We start from the raw sequence: 21,616 nt of genomic DNA on the forward strand, positions 1-21,616 counted from the left end.
TTATGCAATAATAATTTTAATTTATGTTATGGTTCATCATCAACAAAATGAGAATAACAAGTCAACAGCAAGCAAATATAGAAAACAAAAATGCATTATTATTCTATTAATTTCACATTGGAGAAGTGAAACCATCACAAGTGTACCATCTGTAATATTAAAGTAATATATTAATTAGATTTTATGGGTCATCAATTTTATGTAATTTATGAATTAATATTGAATTAAAATTATAAAAGAGCTAGGATTTTATGATCAGGTTAATATTAGTGAACATTAGTTAAGATTATTTAAAACATTCTCTAAGCACTCATTCCTTTGAAAGAACTATGAAAAGAAGGCTGTGAGACTCTGCAATGGTGAGAGATAAAATCAGAAATACTCAGCTAAGATTCAGCACCAACCGCTGAACATGTAAGTGAGGCAATCTTTGAGCATTCAGTGTCAATCTAGACACAAGATGATATGAAATGAACACAGCAAGGAAAGCAGAAAAAACTCCCAGCTGAACCCGAAGCGGCCAAATTATCTGACCCAAAGATCATGAGAAAATTAAATACGTGTTGCTTTAAATTTTGTTGACGTGAGATAGATAGCAATAGGTATTCATATATTCTGTTTTAGAAGACGAGGAATTTTGTCAAATTACTCCTTTTTATAGCTGTTTTCTAAGAAGCATAAATAATGAAAGGTCAAAGCAGTTGAGATATGTTTCATTTTTAAAGTTGAGTTAAAATTTTATAAAGCTATTTTTAAATTGTTATGATCCACAAACAACTATATATATTTGGTATATTATTATAAATTGAGACAAAATTTGTATTCCTTCTCATCTGCTTGATTTACAATGATAAAGTATTTAAATAAAGAGACACTTCTTTCAAACATGATTCTTTAATTCCAGTATAATTATCAGTCTATTTTCAAATATAAAGTGTACACAAGTTTATTGAGATATGACTGACAGAGTTTAAAATAGAAGATGGAGAAAACAGAATGACAGTTTTAAATAGTAAAAGTCAACTGTGTAAATTAATCCCACAGTCTAATGAATCAATTAAAGTTTAGTTTCTTTTCAGTAGGTATGCAAAAGCAAAGATTATTGATGGAGTGAGGAAGGTAGTAATAAATGTCTAAGGTCCATCTGACTTTTGGAATTTATTTGTGATTAAAAACTTTAATTAATGAAAATGATTGTTTCTCAGTCCTTACCAAGTGAAACCATTATAAAAAATGAAGGGAAAATAAAAGTTCTGAACCAAAAATGTGGGTATTGAATAGACTTTTTTTGCTTATTATATTATGCAGGAAATATTTTATGCAATTGCAAACAATATATATTTGCAGGGTTTTTACACACAATAGGAAAAACTGACTCAGAATTTTTTCCGGAAGAATACAAAATTGTGCGTATTTAAGCAATGGCTTTCAAACCATAGGTCAGAAAATAATTCTATTAAAGATAGATTTTTAAGGATAAAGAAAATGTGTGGAAGTTAATAGTGTAGTTAAAAACAAAACATTTTTTTCGGGTGGGTGCATGGGCTGGGAATCGAACCCGCGTCTCCCACATGCAAGGCGAGCATTCTACCACTGAACCACCCATGCACCCAAACAAAACCTTTTAAATGCCAATAAATTTCAGTCATGGTACTTTTATTAATAACGAAATGACATCACATAATTGTTGCTCAAGGGAAAGACAAAATATAAATATGCAATAATAAGTATGAGAAAAGTTAGGTAATCAAAAGTATACAAAATTTTAATTTTGCAAGAGAACATTTAAATTAATAACAATCAAACAGACAATTCTCTGTGGCTCTAAAGTTTTCTGAAAGTGACTCAATTAAGCACAAGTATAAGATTATAATTAGAGGACTAGGCCTCCCAAATGTTACTTCTGATCATTTAAAATGAAGATGATGATAGAAATTATGTTTTGCGTTTATACAGAGTTACACATAGCCACATCATCTGATTTGATTCTCGCAAGTACATTCTAGGAAGACAAATCCCTAATTTATGGTGAGAAGCCATTAAGTGGGTTTAGAGAAATGAGGTGACATTAAGGAAATCCAATAAACTTCCTGTAATCATAAGCAACATGAAAGCATATCATATTTAGCTTAGAATTATTACTTAAAAAATGCCATATGTTGAAATAATCTTCACAGTCATTTTGTCACTTGTAATGCATATTCTACCCTTTTTATTTGTAGTAAATGTATTCTTTGGAAGAGCTTCAAGAGATTATTTGTGAAAAACAAGTATAAATCAATCAAGCAATATACTTGTAGAATTTTTGGTGCATCATTTTCTATTGTACTTTTAAAGCTTTCATGAAGAAGCATATCTATTAAAGTATTTTTGAAACCACTTCATCTTTAAATGAGAAAATTGTCCTTTTAGTACCTATGAATAATTACATACATATAACCATTTTAGGTTTCAAAATGCATTTACATGCATTATCGCTTTTATTCCTCCAAATAAATTCTGTGAGGGTGATTCTATAGCAATTTCATAATAAAGTAAGAAACTTCTCAGTGTTCAAACCCCCACCCCCACCCCCAAGATCATGTGGCTAGAAAACTTCAAGGGTCAGAACTCATATTCAAGATTTCTAGGCCCCACCTCAACACAAAGCAATGAAAAGGCATGCTTTTTCTTTCTGCAATAACAACAATATGAAGTTTGTCTTTATACCTAATTTCTAAGGAAGCATCTAAAAATATGTGGAAGCAAATGAATTTGAGCTGAGGGGAAAATAATAATCTTTTTCTTTAAAAGGAAACGTTTAGTGTTATGCAATGATAATTTTAATTTATGTTATGGTTCATCATCAACAAAATGAAAATAATCAAGTCAACAACAAGCAAATATAGAAAACACGAATGCATATTTTTTTCTATTAATTCCGCATTGGAGAAGTGAAACCATCACCTAATAAATTAGGTCTTTATTCTAACCACCTAGCAGATTATTTTAAAAACTTTGTTCACATTTAAATATCCAGTGAGTTGATTATTTTTAGCTAAGTAATAAGCAATTAGTGTCCTTAATAAAATAACCCATTGATTTCTTTTTAAGAAAATTAATTCAGGAAAAAAATCAAAAACCCAATTGTTATCATAGTCAGAATGTAAAAGGAAAAGAATTAATCAGATGGTTCTTTTTTTAAAATTAACATCAGTAGGAAATATCTTACATCCACACTCTACCAAAAGAAACCAATTGTAAAAGGGCAACATTTAAGTAACATAGCCTAGATTATTTAGAAATAAAATGTTAAAATTCTGTATCTTGAGATGTTTACATTTTCCCATATTTTAAGAAAAGTTTATGAGCATCCTTTTCTTCCACATGTTTTAGATACTGGTTCTAGAAAATGTTTTAGTTCAAACTCATTTTAGATTGCTCATAAATAACATCATGAATAAATAACATTTAAATTCATTATAACTAACTAAGTGGCACAAACCTCAATTTTCTAATTTACTTGAATGCTGACTTCCTGTAATTACATGAAAAGTAAAACTTTATTTGATTATTGATGCTCTCATTGTTAATTGTCAGATATTTATGTTTTTCTTTTACCTTTCATTATTCTACAATATTATTATGCTATTGTAATTGAAATGAAATCTTGATTTGAAGGCATAAAAATAATTGTGCCTGCTAAGGAACAGAATACAAATCTAAAATACATAATTTTTTATGTAAATGAATGATATGTAATTTCATACTTCTCAAAATAACTAGTTACCTTTTACATGAAATAGATTAGTGGTTCTTTGCCTATTTGCAAATAAGACTCCTATTATTATTTCCTACTATAAAACAGAGAAAATAAGATATTAGTATTTTTATTAGAAATTTTTCAATTAAATATATGTTATTAATTAGATGAATATGATTTCCAGTAAAGTTTTAGATCTGACAACCTTTTATTTAATCTGTGTAGATTTACCATAACTAAAAGTATAATTACTATGAAATGATGTCACTCCTCCTCTGAGTTATAACCCTATAGAATAATACTTCTAAACTTTAGTATGCATACAAATTTCGGTAGGTCTGTCATGGGAACTGAAATTCAGAATTCCTGACAAGTTCCCAGGTCCAAGGGTACAAGGTAACGAGATCCTAAGGTTGGATAGCAAGGTCCTAAGCTTCAATTACTGATCTCTGGAAAAGCCCTGTTCTTAAACAATTTTCTCCCTGTATCAGTTGTGTAATAGCTTAAAAGTATGGTAATGGAGCTGCAAACAAATGAAACATATATACAAAGGGACATAACTCCATAATCATCTCAATGAAAAATGGTTAAGATGTGGCCTGAAAGCTTCTCCTGTCACAGGTTGGGTCCTGAATCATCAGTAAGAATTTATCTTTTTTAAGAAGTGAAGGAAGTGCTAAGTATCACATATCAATCAATTTCAAAATTTATAATGTTTAGAAAGAAAACAAAACCCAAATTCAACTGTAGAATAGATCTAAATCTTGGCTTTTCAAAATGTTTTTTTCACATACTGAAAAATGTGTTTCATATGAGAAAATATATCCTAAACCATGTGAAACCAATTTCTCTTTATTGAAAAATAATGTAAAATGTATTACTTGTCCTTGAATAAGCATTGATTTTGAATATACATATGTAGTCAATGTTTATTGCCTTGGAGTTTTCAAGAATGAACTATATTTTATATTTACAGCCTTTATTTTTAGAAGAAAATTAATAAATACATATACAATTTTTGTAAACATATGTATTTTTTCAGATTTTCTTCCCTGAATTCACCATAAAGCTTCAATGTTGACAAAATAACCTGAATATTTTCTGTAATCTGGAAATAGCCATCTGATTAATGTCATTGACATATTCTTCCACTGCAGTGCTGTTTTTAATGATAAATATTTAATTTCAGCAAAATATTTGATAGTAGTAAGTGGAATTTTGTTAATCGAGTTCCATAGTAGTTAAAAATTATTGCTCTTTGAAATTTTCTTTCTTTTTCTGTACTTAACTATTATTTTAGACCAATTTTATTTATTGAAAGAATTTTTATCTCTCTCACTCTCCTTGAAAAAAGTGAGATAATAACATTTTAATATTGAATACACTTTGTAACGTCAACAGTTGAAATGACTGTAAAGTTACAATGAATACCCTAATGATAAAATATTGAACCACTATGATATATAACATTTTCCTTGCACAAAAGAATATCCAAATATTCAAACTAAAATAATTTAGTAGTGTAAATATAAATTATTGAACAACACAAAATTAATCAGAATTGCTTGGTCATGCTGTTTTTTTTTTCTCGCATGGGCAGGCACTGGGAACGGAACCCGGGTCTCTGGCTTGGCAGGTGAGAACTCTGCCTGCTGAGCCACCATGGAGGTCATGCTTTTGAAAATCATAATAAATTCTTAATACTTGATCAATAGGATGGCTTAGCAGAGCAGAATCATTCATATATGACTCTTCATTTTTTTTTTCTAACCCTCCTCTTCAGTTTATATTACAAATGGATATTCCAAGTTTCTTTTTGCTTAGCTCCTTACAAAAGTTAGCAGGTAAAATGTGCCAGTGCATGAGAGAACTGTAAACTAACAAAGAATGCTCCTTGGAATATGGCATCTAAAGGAGAAATTAAAAACAAAAAACCTACATCCTGTGTCTGCCCTGCCTGTGTGTACTAAAGCTAATGGAGGGTGAAATTTGTTTCTTTAGACAAATTTCAGTGAACTGATTACCATCATCAATTTTATCTTCATTATTCTAACTTTTAGTTCCTGTTCTTCTCTGTTTATTCCCATCCATTTGTCAGTGCAATGTCTCAGACACATAGTATTTAATATCAAAAGAATTCAGAAAACTGAATTGAAGCTATGAATACTTTAAAGTGATTACTCTACCCATTCCTTGAGTGGTTCAAACATATATAAGATGTCCCTCATTTTTAAGACTGAAATGATTTGATGTTTTTTCTTACAAATTTTAATTTAGGCGAAACAAAGAAAACAAAAATGTAAGCAATCATATTTTATTTATGATGTTTCTTGATAAACCTTGAGGCATGTTTTAGATATGTCCCTGCAGTCACCCTCCTTACAGAATGTTTATTAGTTCTGATTTTAATTGTAGAAGTATCACTTTCTGTAGCATCACCTGTAAACATTCTGAACAATTGTCAGGAGAAAAAGAGAAGCCAGTGTCAACTTATGTTGCTGGGTAAATGCTTCAAAATGGAAAGAAATTATTTGGCAGATACGAAAAGAAAGAAGAAATGGAATGAAATACCACTAACAATTAATTACATATATGAATGTAATCATGTTGCTTAATAATACTCAGTTGGACTTTTCTACATCCTCTAACAGTGAAACTACTTCTAAATCATCATCGCATTAAAACCTCATCAACATCAATTACCACAACAAGCATAAGCACATAGCAGTCAATTCAGATGTGTTGAAAGTGTAAGTGAGGAAGTCAACCGAAAGTGGGAAGAAGAAAAAAATAAAATCATTTAAAAGTGAGTTTATTTCAATGCAATTTTTGGTTGCTTTAGTTTATATTTCATAATCATAAACTTAACTCTTTAATCCAGCTAGACTTGGAAGGGGAGGATAATGTAGAACCCAAAGATTTGCAGTGAGAGAAAAATGATGGGATACTAAGGTAGACCATGGGAGGTGGGATGCCCTCTGAGCTTCAGAAGCAATGGTCTGGTGGTTAGGACAAAATACAAAGCAAATTTACTAGACTTGTCCACAGTCAGAAACAGTGATCTTCTTTGGTCTCTCCATTCCTAGACTCAAAGCCCCCCATGGTTTCCACAATATCCATGTCCTCTTTCACCTTGCCAAAGACCATGTGCTTGCATTCCAACCTCTCAGTCTTAGCAGTGCACATGAAATACTGGGAACCATTTGTATTGGGTCCAACACTAGCAATGGACAAGATGCCAGGACCTGTCTGCTTCGGGATGAAGTTCTCATCATCAAATTTCTCCTGGTAGATGGACTTGCCATCAGTGCTATTATAGTATGTGAAGTCACCATCCTGGCACATAAGCCAAGGAATAATTCTGCGAAAGCAGGGACCCTAATAACAAAATTCTTTCTCCTCAATGCTCAGAGCATGAACATTTTCCACTGTCTTTGGAACTTTGCCAACAGGTCTGACAACATACGGTCCCAGGGTTCCTCACTGACAGCAATGTAGACGAACATGGTGGGGCTGACTTTGGTTGCCGGCAGGGATTATGGTGGCAGGCAGCAGTGTCTGCAATAAATTTAATGCAATTTTAATTCCTATGGTCAAGCAATTTTTCTAAATATCTCACACATATTTTCTCAGTTGATTTTCTTGAAATCATTTTACAATTGAGGAAAATGAATGACCAAAAGTTTAAGTAACTCCTCAAGAACATTCAATTATGCAAAATTAATAATAAAGAACGGTGGAAATTCAATTGCGAATTGGAATTAGCAACGTCATTTGTTCTCTCTCTCTTACAAACGAATCTAAAAACACATGTCCACATAAATCATTAAAAATTTAAAAATCTTATTTCAATATATTAATATTTTTCATCAATTATAATTTGCTCTTATATTCCAAAAGTGATGTTACATGCTACAGCTACTAGGTGCTAGGGATTATATATTTAACATAAGATTAATTGCTTTCATTCTGTCTGTAATACAAAATAACATCATTGAGACCCTTTACTAAGTGTTGCCTCCAGTTGGATTGCAAAAATCCTTTAATTCATTAATATTGAAAGCATTAAAATAAAGGTAAACAGGTTCTTTTTTTTCCCAGGAGAAAGTTCCTATTTAAAAATTTTCATTAAATAGTAAAATATGGTGCATGTCACTGTTTTAAACCCAAATTGGTAAATAATAAAAACTACATTGGAATATTTTGTTGTTAACCTAGACTTACATTTCCTGTGATGTGCAGTTCTGGGATGCAAAATTAGCATTTCTCAAACTAGGAATGGATTTCCAAATGTTGAAAATTAATTTTAGTTTTAGTAAAACCAGAGAAGAAATATTTCACATATTTAGTTATTTATGAAGTTATGGAATTGTGAACAAGCAAGTTATTACATATGCAGAAATCTGAAGCTTAGATTATTTTTCATAACAGGTACCACTTACAATCCATGAACTATGTTGTCACATCAAATTAGTTCTCAAGCCATCTGTCTTATATTCTGTATTAAAGTTCAAAGATGCTTTGAAAATAAATTTTTAATAATAATATGCATTTTTCAATAATCAGATTCTATTTAAAACATTTATCCAACATAAAAATTATGTTATTTCTCACTGCTAGTGTAAATGTTAGTGTAAACATTGGCAAGTTAGCATTGTGACTAACTTCCCACCCCTCAAAAAAATAAAAAAGCTCTGATGTGTAGCATTTACTAACTTTCATGGTGTAAATACTCCTACTAAAGTGGATTTCAAACTAATGATATGACGTCACTGAAGGAGAAGTCGGGAAGAGATCCACCGGACCAGTCCCTGAAGCTCTCTCAGTGCCATGGGCAGCAGGCAGCACAGCACTGAATATGCTCCTGTGATAATGTCTATCATGGTGTCTATTGTCAGGTATACTGAAATATGTTTCATTTTTCTGCAAAAGACTTTGCTAACTATTGCTTAATGTGCATATTAATTAGGAATCCTTTCATATATAATCATGATCATTTAATTAGAGATTGTCTCCATCTAAATGGTTGCACACACATGCACACTCACATCCTGTAAATATTCTCCATGTGGTGTATACTTCAAAACATGAATGATTGCATAACATGTATTTACCTAATTTATCTTAAAAACATGGCAATGTAGATTTTCTGTCATTCTGGATGCCATTTACAAAAGGGAGAAAAACTCAGATAAAATTGAAACTATAGTGTGGAGGAGAAACACAATAATTATATTTTAATCCTTTATGCTGTAATCATCTAAACTTGTATTCATTTCCAAATTTTAATTTTCAAAAGAACCTGTTTTTAAGGCTAGTCTGAATAATTTTGAGACAGGTAGATATATTGACAATAGTGTGAACATATCACAATTACTTAAAAGTGAGCAGAGAGCATTAACAATTCTGAAAGTGTATGTTAAGATGTCAAAAAGCCCTCTTCTTTTATTATTGCCCTCTCAAAAGAGCAAAAATGAAAGATATTTTAAATCCAAAAGGAATCCCTGCCATTTTTCATTAACAACAACAACAAAACGGGCACTTGATAAGTTTTTCCATGGATAATTGAAGAGTAAAGATCCTGTAGTATTATAAATGTTATAGACTAAAAACTAAGCAAAAATCCCAACTTTTTATTTGATAATTTTATTTGTTCTTCATTTTCATGCAGTTTCTTAGTTGAAAGATAATAATTTAAGTGAAAACTGTGGAATTAAGCCTGTTCATACAGTCAGACAGTTTGACATGATCAGTTGCCAGTGGTCAGAATTACATCTAAGATAAGAGAATTCTTCATTAGGAGAATGTTTTCAGGAATTTCAGACTGATATATATATTTTTTTCATTCACTGGTTTATTTCTGTTTTTGTAGAAGAGAGGTACATGAGCGAAGAGAATGGACCGAAAAACCTATATTAGAAGCATATTGTTTCAAAATGGATTTTACATCTGTTCATCTTCAGGACTCTACCTGTTTTGTGCACTCAACACCAGCCACTTGAAAAAGAGAACTGGAGTTCTATTTCAGAGGTGATATGATAACAGGAGGAGTCACCAAAATCTAACCTCAATTCCCAGTCTCCCAAGAGAATTCCTAGATCAAACTATTCTATGGTTGGTTCCTATTTTAGCTCAATTAATGTATTGTTAAGGAATTATCACATATCAAACACTTTTTTATTTATTTATTTATTTATTTTTTATTAATTAACGGAAAAAAAAAGAAATTAACCCAACATTTAGAAATCATACCATTCTACATATGCAATCAGTAATTCTTAACATCATCACATAGATGCATGATCATCATTTCTTAGTACATTTGCATCGGTTTAGAAGAACTAGCGACACACCAGACAAAAATATAGAATGTTAATATAGAGAAAAGAAATAAAAGTAATAATAATAGTAAAAAAAAAAAAAACCAAAAACACTTTTAATGGTGCTAGGGATACAGCAATGAAAATGAAATAAAGCTCCACCTTCAGTAAAATACCAAAGTAATAAATACACAATTACATATAAAATATGTCAGATAGTAATGTGGTGAAGAGGAAAGCAGGATGCTGGGCAGCTGGCTTTTGGTAACTTTTTTGTTGGTGGGTCTAAAAAATACACGAACAATGAAGCAAGCCACAAGGATATATTGAGATGGATATTCCAGGCAGAGAAAATGGTAAGTATAAAGTACACAGAGTATATGAAACAGTGTAAGGGAGAAGAAAAGGTGAAGATGGAGAAGTCACCAGTAGTCAAATCACATGGGCCCTTCTAAACCACTAAGTGGGATAGCTAGGAAGCCACTGGAACTTTAAACAAGGGTGTCAAATTCAGATTTATGTCAAAATAAATATTTCAATCTGGATGTTAAATGAGAATAGAAAGGAGGATGGGAAGCAGGTGTGTAATGAGAAACAGGAATCTATCCCAATGGACCAGGCAAATGTTGGTAGCAGTGGTGGAAGTTCTACATATAATTTGATAGCAGAGCCATTAAGACTTCCATGTGTTTTGGAATATGAGAAAATAGATAAGTGAAAGTTTTACCAACTTTTTTGGCCCAAATATTTGTGGGAGTGATATTAGTAGTTCCTGAGATGAGAGCACAGAGAAGGTGTATTTTAGTGATAGGGTGAATTAACAGCTTCAATTACTTAGGTAGGGATGGACTGAACAAAAATAAGATGTGATTGCTTTAGTCTAGTTATAATATGATACAGCTAAGTGTACTGCAAACACCAGGGCAAAGATAATCGATACAATTTCAGGTCAGGGATTAAGTAATGCTAACCAAGTACTTTTAAACAATTTCTTGAATATGAATATACACACACACACATATATATATATATTACTTTTTTTAATCCTTAATTACTTCATATGCAGCTTCTCACTGGACTCTGTAAATGGTCACTGGCCATTTGCTTCTAAGGTACATTGGTAAAAGAATGGACTAAGTAAATATTGCTACACAACAACTCATTTAAAAAGATAAATCATATATTATGTCAATAATCAAAATTAGTCTGTGTTATGTGTAATTAACCAGTATAGCACTATCATCAATTCATTCCACAGTCTTATGATCTTAAAAAGAAAAAAAAGGCAATTATTCTTTAACTGTAGCAAGTAAATCGAAGTGGTTTGAAATCCATCATAATTAATGACAATTTTCCGTGAGTAATTGTGATACTAAATGTAATCAGCCAGTCGCAGCCCCACTTTTCTGGAAGGTAGCCAGTTCATACATATGCACTTCCAATATCCCTATACAAGATCCACAGTGAGCTTGGTTCACATAGACGGTGTCCTACATCACACATCTTCCCTCCTTGGCAACAATAAATTCATGTTCTTATTTCTGATATTGAATGATAGCCTCTTTCTTTGATAATTGGAGTATCCATAAAAATTTTTTGAAGATTATCACGTGGAAACATTCTATTGCAACCTTGGATGTACAAGTCTGATGATTAGAAAATTTGGCCCAAATTTGATCATTCTTATGACCAGGTACATCTGTTTTAACAGCAATCTCAGTTATGAATTAATTCATTGATATGTGTCTATCGAATTTATTTTGTTACTTCAAAATTTTCAACAAATAACCCATGGCCTTGCAAGAGGGGGAAAAAGTAATAAATGAACTATATTAAAGTTGCTTGAGAAGTCTTTTTAAGGATAGATTGGGAAAATTCAAAATTGTGGGGGGAATTAATTAATAGGAATATTCAAAAATAGAGTCAGAAACATTTCAAAGAGTGTTCTAGGGTAGACCCAAAAACTGAAGTAAAGGGAACATTCTTCTCTTTACTGAAAATGTGATTAGATCTGAAAAGGAGAATTGCTTAGAAAATTAACTTAGAACAGGCAACTGCTCAAATAGATGATCGTCAACAAATATCTAAACATTTTCAATGAGCCCTAGAAGGTAAAATCAATATGGAAATCAAAATAAGCTTCAAAGAAAATCACTCAATATAAAATTTGGAACCTCCCAATAAAGTTAGAGACCAAAACAAGACTAATTTATCCACTGCTATCCAAGCGTTGGAAACCATGCATAAGGACACTTAATTGCAAACAAACACCTGTAGTGATCACAGGCAGAAAGGGCACTGGAAAATGAATGCTTATTAATGATTAAGAAATAGGAAGACAGATAGTAAAAATCCATAAAATGACCCTTGGAAATCTCAACGCCCAACGATTTCCTCTAAACTACCTAAGGAGATGTGTTTTAGATACAGATACAACAAACTGCAGCTTTCTTCTTGACGTGAGTACCACACTAATGATTACCATATCAATTCCAAAACCTTTAATTATAGGAATAAATTTGACATGATATTATGCAAACACCACTAGGCTTTAAAGGGTAACAGAGGATATAGACAATTCATGCATCAATTATGTGCGTTATATTCTCAAGCTCTTAGTTTTATCTTAACATTTGGAAAGAAGAGTTAACCTTATATTCTGCATATTAGCATAGTACAGGGCTAATAATCCTGGAACTAAAGTTGACCCACTGAAATTTAGCTGTTCTGTGGGGAGAAGTTTGGGAATTTCTATTTGAACTAGGGAGAACAGTTTATATAAAATCTGCATTAAAAAATATGTTTAATGACCTGAGGAAATGCTCATCATACATCTTATGTTGCACATAATATTGCAGAAAAAATGTATAGTAAATATTAATGTTTAAATTATGTATGTGAGTGTGTATGTACATATATATATATATATATAGGCACAGAAAATTAACTAAACCATGAAAATTTCAATATCCACTATCCCTGGAAGACAACAATGTGGTTTACTTTTTTTTTTTTTTTTTACACATGGACAGGCACTGGGAATCAAGCCTGAGTTTCCAGCATGGCAGGCAAGAACTCTGCCTGCTGAGCCACCGTGGCCTCTTGCTGAGCCACTGTGCGCCCGTAGTTTACTTTTTATTATCCTTATTTCTATGTCTGATAATTTTTTCATGCCAAACATATATTGTTTTGATAAGTAGAATTTATATATAAATGTTATGTAAATTTAAGTGTAAAATTTCTTAAAAATGATTCTAAAGCATTGCAGATTGATAAATTAATATATTTCTTATTTTTAACATTAATGAGCATAATCATAAAATATTTAATATTTTAGTATATTCTGCAGTGCAAAAACCCTCAGTTATATAAAGTCATTATTTTATGATGGAAAATAAAATAGAGGAAGATTTATGCAAACAGTTTTACAGCCACTTAAATACTGAAAAAGCAAAATGGAATATATTACAAGTTATGAATCAGCCAAAATTTAAACATGCTGTTTAAAAGTTTCATTTGCTATTTTTTTGTTGTTCAGTAGAAATAATTTTGGGGGGTGTTTATCTTAATAATTATAAATTAAAAATTCCCCATGAGAAAAAACGTTCTCCTGTTGGGAAAACCTAAAGGTAAAGTTCGATTGAACTTTTCTAAGGAAAATGACTGTTACATTTGCATTGAAAACAATTTTTATAAACATTATGGTAATATATTAGACTACAATTATATATAAAAACAAAGTTTAAAAATTGGTGTTTCTTAATGATATGCTGTACAATTTATTAATTTTAAACATTATCAAATTAATGTAAGTATATTAAATGCATTCTACTCTGAAAATATATACTCCAAATATTTCTCTAAAATACAACGTATTTGTTACGTAGACGGAGGGAGTTAGGAAGTAGTGCATTTGGGATGTTTACATGAGCTTTGTGTGCTTAAAAGAGCCAGAGAGGGAGGGAAAGGCAGGAAGAACCTTAGTAGGTGTGGGAGAGTCTGATGAGTGTGAATGTATCTGACTTTGCAGGAGTGTGAGGATGTGTGGGTGCAGGTCTGAGCAACAGGATGACCGTGGGGGTGCCTTCACTACATCGTTCTTCAAAAATTGAATCTGTGGCTAACTATGAGAAACACTTCCTCTTACAGGGCCATTGTACATGTTAATATGAGAGAATCTTAGTAAATGAATTTGTTTAAAGTGAAATCCCAATTTACTAGAACAAAGGGATTTTTTGTACCCATATAATGCTTAGTGCCATCCACTGAATTGGGGTGGAGCACATTTTGGAAAACCTGTGTTTGTGCGGAATATTTTACTTATTAGCTGCAAGTATTATCTTTAAATGCTCTGCTCTGAGCAATTTTGGGGATACAAGATAAAGAACTATATGCAGTTCTCAGAATATCTAGTACCCGTTCACTTTATAGCATACGAACTATTTGCATCACCTGGAATTCCCACATTTCTTTAATCTGCAAGGCACATTTCTACTTTGCCTGTGGGCTTTGTTTCAATTTTATAGAACTTTCTCTGACACCTGTAAGCATTTGTTCTAGTTTGCTAGCTGCCGGAATGCAATACGCCAGAAACAGAATGGCTTTTAAAAGGGAGAATTTAATAAACTGCTAGTTTACAGTTGTAAGGCCGAGAAAATGTCCCAATTAAAACAAGTCTATAGAAATGTCCAATCTAAGGCATCCAGGGAAAGATACCTTGGTTCAGGAAGGCCAATGAAGTTCAGGGTTTCTCTCTCAAGTGGAAAGGCACATGGTGAACACCGTCAGGGTTCCTCTCTCAGCTGGAAGGGCACGTGGCAAACACAGCATCATCTGCTAGTTTCTTCCCTCCTGGCTTCCGGTTTCATGAAGCTCCCCAGGAGGCATTTTCCTTCTTCATCTCCAAAGGTCGCTGGCTCGTGGACTCTCTGCTTCGTGGTGCTGCAGCATTCTCTGCTGTCTCCAAATCTCCCATTCTCCAAAATGTTTCCTCTTTTATAGGACTCCAATAAACCAATCAAGTCCTACCCAAATGGGTAGAGACATGTCGTCACCTAATCCAGTTTAACAACCACTCTTGACTAAATCTCATCATCCAGGGAGATGACTTGATTACAGTTTCAAACATACTATATTGAATAGGGATTATTCTACCTTTATGGAATGGGATTTTGATTAAAACATGTCTTTTCTAGGGGGCATACTTCCTTTCAAACCAGTGCAGCATTCTTGTGTACCAGCTCTCCAGTAATCCCATATGTCCTGTATATTTCTCAACCATTACCTTTACCTTATTTAGACATTATTTAGTTATGAAATTGCACACACAGACACACACACATACTCACCGTAGAAATTACTTTTCTTGAAGTTCATACTCTCTCTTGTCATCGTTATGTTTCCAGTCATGGAGCATATTACCTGGCAAATACAAGCTGCTCAAAAATACTTCTTGAAAAATGATGAATGACTGAACACTATTCCATGTAAGTTTTTCCACAGACAGAAAGATTAGTGGACATTTCATTTTTACTACAGTTCCAAAAACAGGAAACTCTCTGAGTGTTAGCAATTTCTAAATCAAAAAGCCACTAGTTATCACCATCTACATCCCATACCATAAACCAGAAGAATCAACACTCAATCAACTGTGAGATGGTAGATGCAATCTTCGATAAATTTGAACAAGATAGATGAAAATTGAATTTTTAGTTGTCTGGTAGGATTTCATTTATTTTAAACTGAAACCATTCAATCATAGACTGGACAGTTAATTTAATTTTCACCAAAAGATCTGAGTTCTGGTAGTGACTTAGTAACATACTTGCTCTAAATCTTGAACAAATCTCTCAACAGCTTCATTTTGCTCATCTGTAAAAAAGTGAAATATTAAGGTCTACTTTATAAGTTTATCTTGTGTAGAAAAACATAAGAAATATATATGTATCACCTAGTTAAAAATAGTTCTTTTGCAAATAAATCTTATTTCTTAAATACTGTAAATTGTTTTTGATTCTATACCTACCACATATGCCACAATGCAGGAGCCAACCTAAAATCTGCAGGAATATTCAGTATATATTCTGTGTTCTGAAGATAGTTAAAATCTAGGATGGAAAACAGGATGTTCAGAAATGACCAAAAATTTCAGAATAGCTTAAATTAATGTAAAACTTTATGTCAATAATATCTCTTCTACAAAGGATATTAGGCATTTCAAAAGGGTATTGCATTGTGGTGTAAGATTCCTAACAGAAAGATTAAACGAAATTAAATGTACATGGCCATAAATATTTCAAGGGAAAACCCATTCCAGTTACTCTAGCCAAAGCATTATTTTCAAGTACTAAATTCTAATTAAAAAAAAACATATGTTGGTGATGTTTATATAAAGGATTGAACAAATGACATTTGGACAGTGTATTTAAAGTTTTAGTATGATTGCAAACACAGATGTCCTATTACATTTTGATTTGGGATGATATAATAGCAAATTTCCAGAAAACTTGTAGATAAAATATTGAAACTCCAGGCTATGAAGATTGATGCTGCAAGTAACTAAAGAATATGGCACAAATGCACAGTCTTATTGTGAACCAAGAATGGAGGTCAGAGTGTCACAATCTAGAGTCACCTTACTTAAGTGTCATATGTTGTATTTGGCCATTCTAGAGTTACTGACTGAACAAGGAAGAGCTAAATGAAAGAATGGAGGTTGTGTAGCCACTTGTAGGCTGGACGATATATCATAAAATTATATAAAGGTATATTCTTATTGAATATCTAAAATGTTAATACTCTGTAAAGGAAAAAATATGAACACATTTCAGCAAATCTAAGTGTGCAATTGACTTGGCATACCATGAAAATTGAAACATCTTTAAAATGTTGAAAAAATACATTGGGGAGCCTTTCTGTTCATCCATCTCAAATACACCTTAATAATAGAAGGGACAATCTCTAAAATATACAGAATGGAACTTACATAATATCTCCATACACCAATTAATTCTGAGCATGATTAAGAAGTGTAAGTGTGCGAGCAAAACAAAACTATTTCTTTTACCACTATATGATAATTTAAAATTTGAGTAGGAAAAAAATTATGAAAACAAATTAATGAAACTTTTGAAGTTTGGAAATGTGTTTGCCTGGAAAGGTCATTTGACTTAAATTCCAGTTTTGATATTTGTTGCAGTGTGATCTCTTCATCATGACTGAATGTAAAAACAAATTACTAATATTAATGTCATTAATACAATTTAGGTCCAAAATGAAGCTGTAGTTTGTGAAAGTTCTTCATAAATAATGAACTATTGTAATTTATGGAATAATAAAGCAAATAATAAACATGATAGTCATAACAGGGCAAACTAAAAAGTCAGGCATTTTTCATCTAAAAAGAGATACAATGTTATGTTTAGAATCTATACAAACATGGACAACATATATACATATCCTATAATATTAAGTGTAATTAAAGTAAATGGGTGGAGTGATATCTGGAAACTGTATAACTTGTACTTCAAGAAGACATAATGTTTTTAACTATAATTTTATGTAGATTGGACCAAAAAAGTTTTCTAATCCATATCACATTATTTAGGAAAAGTGATCTGTTTTGGTGTTTGTCCTTAGTATTGAGCTTATGAATATGGAACATGCCTTTTCAACCTTCTAATATGATTATGTAATTACTTGTCTATCTTCCACAAAAATCATAAATTCCCTGAGACAAAACAATATACACGGGCTAGTCCAAAATATGGCACCATAGCCACCCACAGGTACCTGGAAATTAGTTGCACATAAATTCTTTCTTAACTTTTCTTCAGCATTTTCAAAAGTACTGCCGCCCATTTCTACAGGGAAAGTTCCACGTAGTGGACCAGTCTAGTCTTCTCATTTTGAAGCAATTCTATAAAACTGATGACTCCAAAAGCATTATGGCAGTGCCTTTTCCATGGTGACAGGCATTATTCCCTGGCCTTTGAGGAACGGGACATTCTATGCTGCTTTGCCCCAACCGCAGTGGGTTCAAATTCTTTCTGAATTCAACTTTGTCCAACTGAGACCAATTTTTTTCATTTTAACAGCAGTTCAAGCAGTTCTTGTGAATGAATGAAAAGTAAAATAAAATCCTAGATTGTATTTGTTTCCTTCTTGCAGTGGTTTAAATGTGCTTTTCAAAATGGTTGTTTTTCAGGACTTTGAATCACAATGATTAAAATTCCACTCTCAATATTCAGTAAATTTATTATGTAAAATATTTTGCTTATGGAAACCCTCATATTTTGAACCTCTTGCAATTGCTGTCAGAAAGAAAGAATTTTTACCAATATAAGAAGTTTATTAAAGAACTAACAGGGCGTTTTCAGTGACTTAGCTCCGGCTTTAAAAGTAAATGTAGTCTGTCAACACTATATCTGCATATAGATATACTGATATGGATATGTACTAACATATGGATATTTGAAGCCTGAGTTTGGCTGGGGGTATCTCAGTGGATAACCTGGTTCTATACTCATAACAGCAGAAATGCCTTGCATGAATAATGAGTAAGGGATAGATAGAAAATGTTAAGCATTATATTCCAATGTTTCACCTTAAGCCATTAACTTATGGCAGACAACGGCACATACTCTTCCCTTATATCCTATATTTGGGAAGCTTTAGGGGTTTGCATCTCTCCTGAGAGTTAGAAGACCCATGATTACATATGGAAATCAGTATGGGATTCATTTGTTTGCAGAGACCCGCTACCATTTTTAATTTCCCTTTCTCTTCCTCTTTTTTCTTCCAGAGTGGTTGAGAGACATTTAGAAAGGGATCATGCTAAATCAGGCCAAAATTTGGCTAAATAGACCACTGATCTGTGACTTCCTTAAACAGATCTCTGTCAGCCTTTGCCAACACTCTCTGTGATAACATCTTTGACTAGAATGTGAATGCAAACATCTTTTCACCCATCGTAACATATAAGTTCTTATCTTAAGTATGCCTCAAAGTCTGTGCTAACATACTCACTCTTTTGTGTAGTCTGCCCAAATCACTTCAGTGTTGTGCTATTTGAATGGCCTCAGAGCTGTAAAGACTAAGTTTCTTCAATCAAAGCAGCAAGTTCAAGAGTTTCTTGTCTTTGGGCCCCGGACATAATTGCAGAATACAACAGTACAGTAACCAAGATCTAATGTCTTTGCTCTTTGGTTAGTAGAATGAACTTCATAAAACATCTATAGTTTCTGATTATCAATTCACAGTCGTAAATGGCCTCAAAAAGTCCATATCTTCAATGGTTTCTCTAGATTCCCCAACATTCAAGCAAAAGCAGCCACTGTGCACTCCTCCTGGCCCAATGTATGATTTACCTATTTTTTATAAGTCAGCTAAAATGCTCAGTGATGATGCCATAAGAAAAACAAATAACAGAATGTAAAACTAACAAACGTCTCTAAAAATTAAATTTGAATGGAATCTAGGAAGACATCTTCATTAGTTTAAAAAAAGAGTGCCAAGAAACTATAGAGTTAGGAAAAAAATTGAGGTACTGATTGATTAGAGACAGCCAGACTTATTATTAACAAGACAAAAGAGTTAAAGTACCTTTTCAATAAAATACAAAGTAGGTATGCTCTAGATTATAAGCACAGGAAAGCATTTTGTGAAAATAGTCAGGGTTAGTATTCTGAATCAGGGATAACATTACTAAATTCTTTTATTTCTGATTTTCTTGGTGTTTTGGAATCTGTAAACACAAAAATTAAAATGAATAATGCATTTTTCTCTTATTTGATTCTCAGTGCTCTAAGAAACAATACCATAAGGAAAGTGACAACAATGTTAACTATTCCATAAATCTAGGTCACCCAAAATTTAAAACACTCTGGGGAAAAGCCACTAAAAAATAAATTTAAAGGCTCAAGGAGAACAATTCCCAAGGGTTAGTTCCCACTAGGAAGAATTAAAAAGTTGTGATGGGTTCTGGGAAGTTCAATTATTGTGACAACAAGAGGTTTCCATCCAATTTGAAACTAATTCAGTATGTTATGGAGGAAAAAGGCAGTTGCACAGATAATCTCAGCTTGAAACTGAAAGTTGTTGCCTTAGGAAAGACATTAACAAATGGGCTTTGTAGTTTGAGCTCCAAGGAAAGAAGGAGGATAGTGATAAAGAGAGAAACAAAGAAAGTGACAAAATTATATTCTATCATACTAATACCCTGCAGTTAATGCAAAAAGTTGGAAGTATTTAGATACTACAGTGAATACTTGCTATCATGGATTTTTCTAATCAGTATAAATTAAAGACAATAAAAAAATAAATGAAGTATATAAAAAGAACTGCAGGAATATGGTTCAAAACTAAAGATATGCAAATTCAGAAGATATTGTATTCTAAAGGAAATGAATTAAAGATCTACAAATAAGTATAATGGAATTCCCTCTTTAGTTTGTGTCCATGTTCAAATTCCATGTTGTATGTCACTGTTCTACATATCCCTGTTACTAACATTATTCAAAATCTGTGATTTTAAAACTATTGTTCCTAAACTATGTAAAATAAGAAACAGAATAATCTTTTAAATATAGCTAAAAAGAAAAAATGAAGTCAGATCAAATATTTAAAAATAACAGTGAGAGGATTTAGAAAAATGATATTTTTATATTTGCAACAAAAACTGTAAACACCAAATAATTTAAACTACTCCAAATATGCTTTTAATGTAATATAAATATTATGAAAGAAAAATAACACTACTTTACTCTGCTAGGTTGGACAATACTTTCTTTTTTTTCACCTGTCATAAGGCAATTTATAAGATTCCATCTTTTACATTTCAACTATTGTATTTCATGTAATGATATGAATAAATAACATCACACATTTTTAATCTTTTGTTCCTTAATTGTTGTGTCAACATGTTTTAAGGTATAAATTTAGTAGAATGCATAATAACTTCAACTAGCTAGAAAAATCTTAATAACTTTGTAAGATACATATATGTAAACTGACAAATATAGGACATGACCTAAAAAAATTATTATTGGAAATATTTATCTGCTTGGAAAACATTAAATGCCTCTGCTTTTTCTATGAAATGATAAAAGATTGCATAGATATTAGGGTATTTATGAACATATTATTACAATGAAATACTTTCAGAATGAGAATTATTTAGATTTTTTATATTCAACATATAATAATACAACAAATGTACTGATGCTTCTATATAAATTGATTATGATCCAAGGCAAGAAGATTTATCATTAATTAAAACTGATTAGTCTGAATTATAAATTAAATTATTTATTAAAAAAGCATAGAAAAATCATAGTTCAGTTTTAATACTCCTATCATACAGAAAATCCAGGGGAATATATGAGTTACTCTTCTGAATATATTACAATTGACAATGATCACAAGTTTCAGATTACTACCTTCTTTATTGCAGAAAACTGTCTTTTATTTACCTCATGCTAGCTAGTATAGTAACTTGCATGAGTTATTAGTAAATGATTGTTGGAACAATAAAATAATGGGGATTTCCTGTGTA

General features: G+C 31.8%; 1 long non-coding RNA gene and 1 other non-coding gene across 2 annotated transcripts; both read right to left on the reverse strand.

Moving 5' to 3' along the window:
* Positions 1–1,537: 1,537 nt before the first annotated feature.
* Positions 1,538–1,608, reverse strand: TRNAA-UGC (transfer RNA alanine (anticodon UGC)). The gene has a single exon. It is a non-coding gene; the product is annotated as a tRNA-Ala (tRNA).
* Positions 1,609–15,787: 14,179 nt separating this feature from the next.
* On the reverse strand, positions 15,788–17,989 carry LOC143646160 (uncharacterized). The gene is made up of 3 exons (XR_013157351.1): positions 17,854–17,989; positions 16,088–16,169; positions 15,788–15,933 (listed from the first exon to the last, which is right to left on the reverse strand). It is a non-coding gene; the product is annotated as an uncharacterized LOC143646160 (long non-coding RNA).
* Positions 17,990–21,616: the final 3,627 nt, after the last annotated feature.

Source organism: Tamandua tetradactyla, chromosome 9, assembly GCF_023851605.1.
Source record: "Tamandua tetradactyla isolate mTamTet1 chromosome 9, mTamTet1.pri, whole genome shotgun sequence".
NCBI classification, from domain to species: domain Eukaryota; kingdom Metazoa; phylum Chordata; class Mammalia; order Pilosa; family Myrmecophagidae; genus Tamandua; species Tamandua tetradactyla.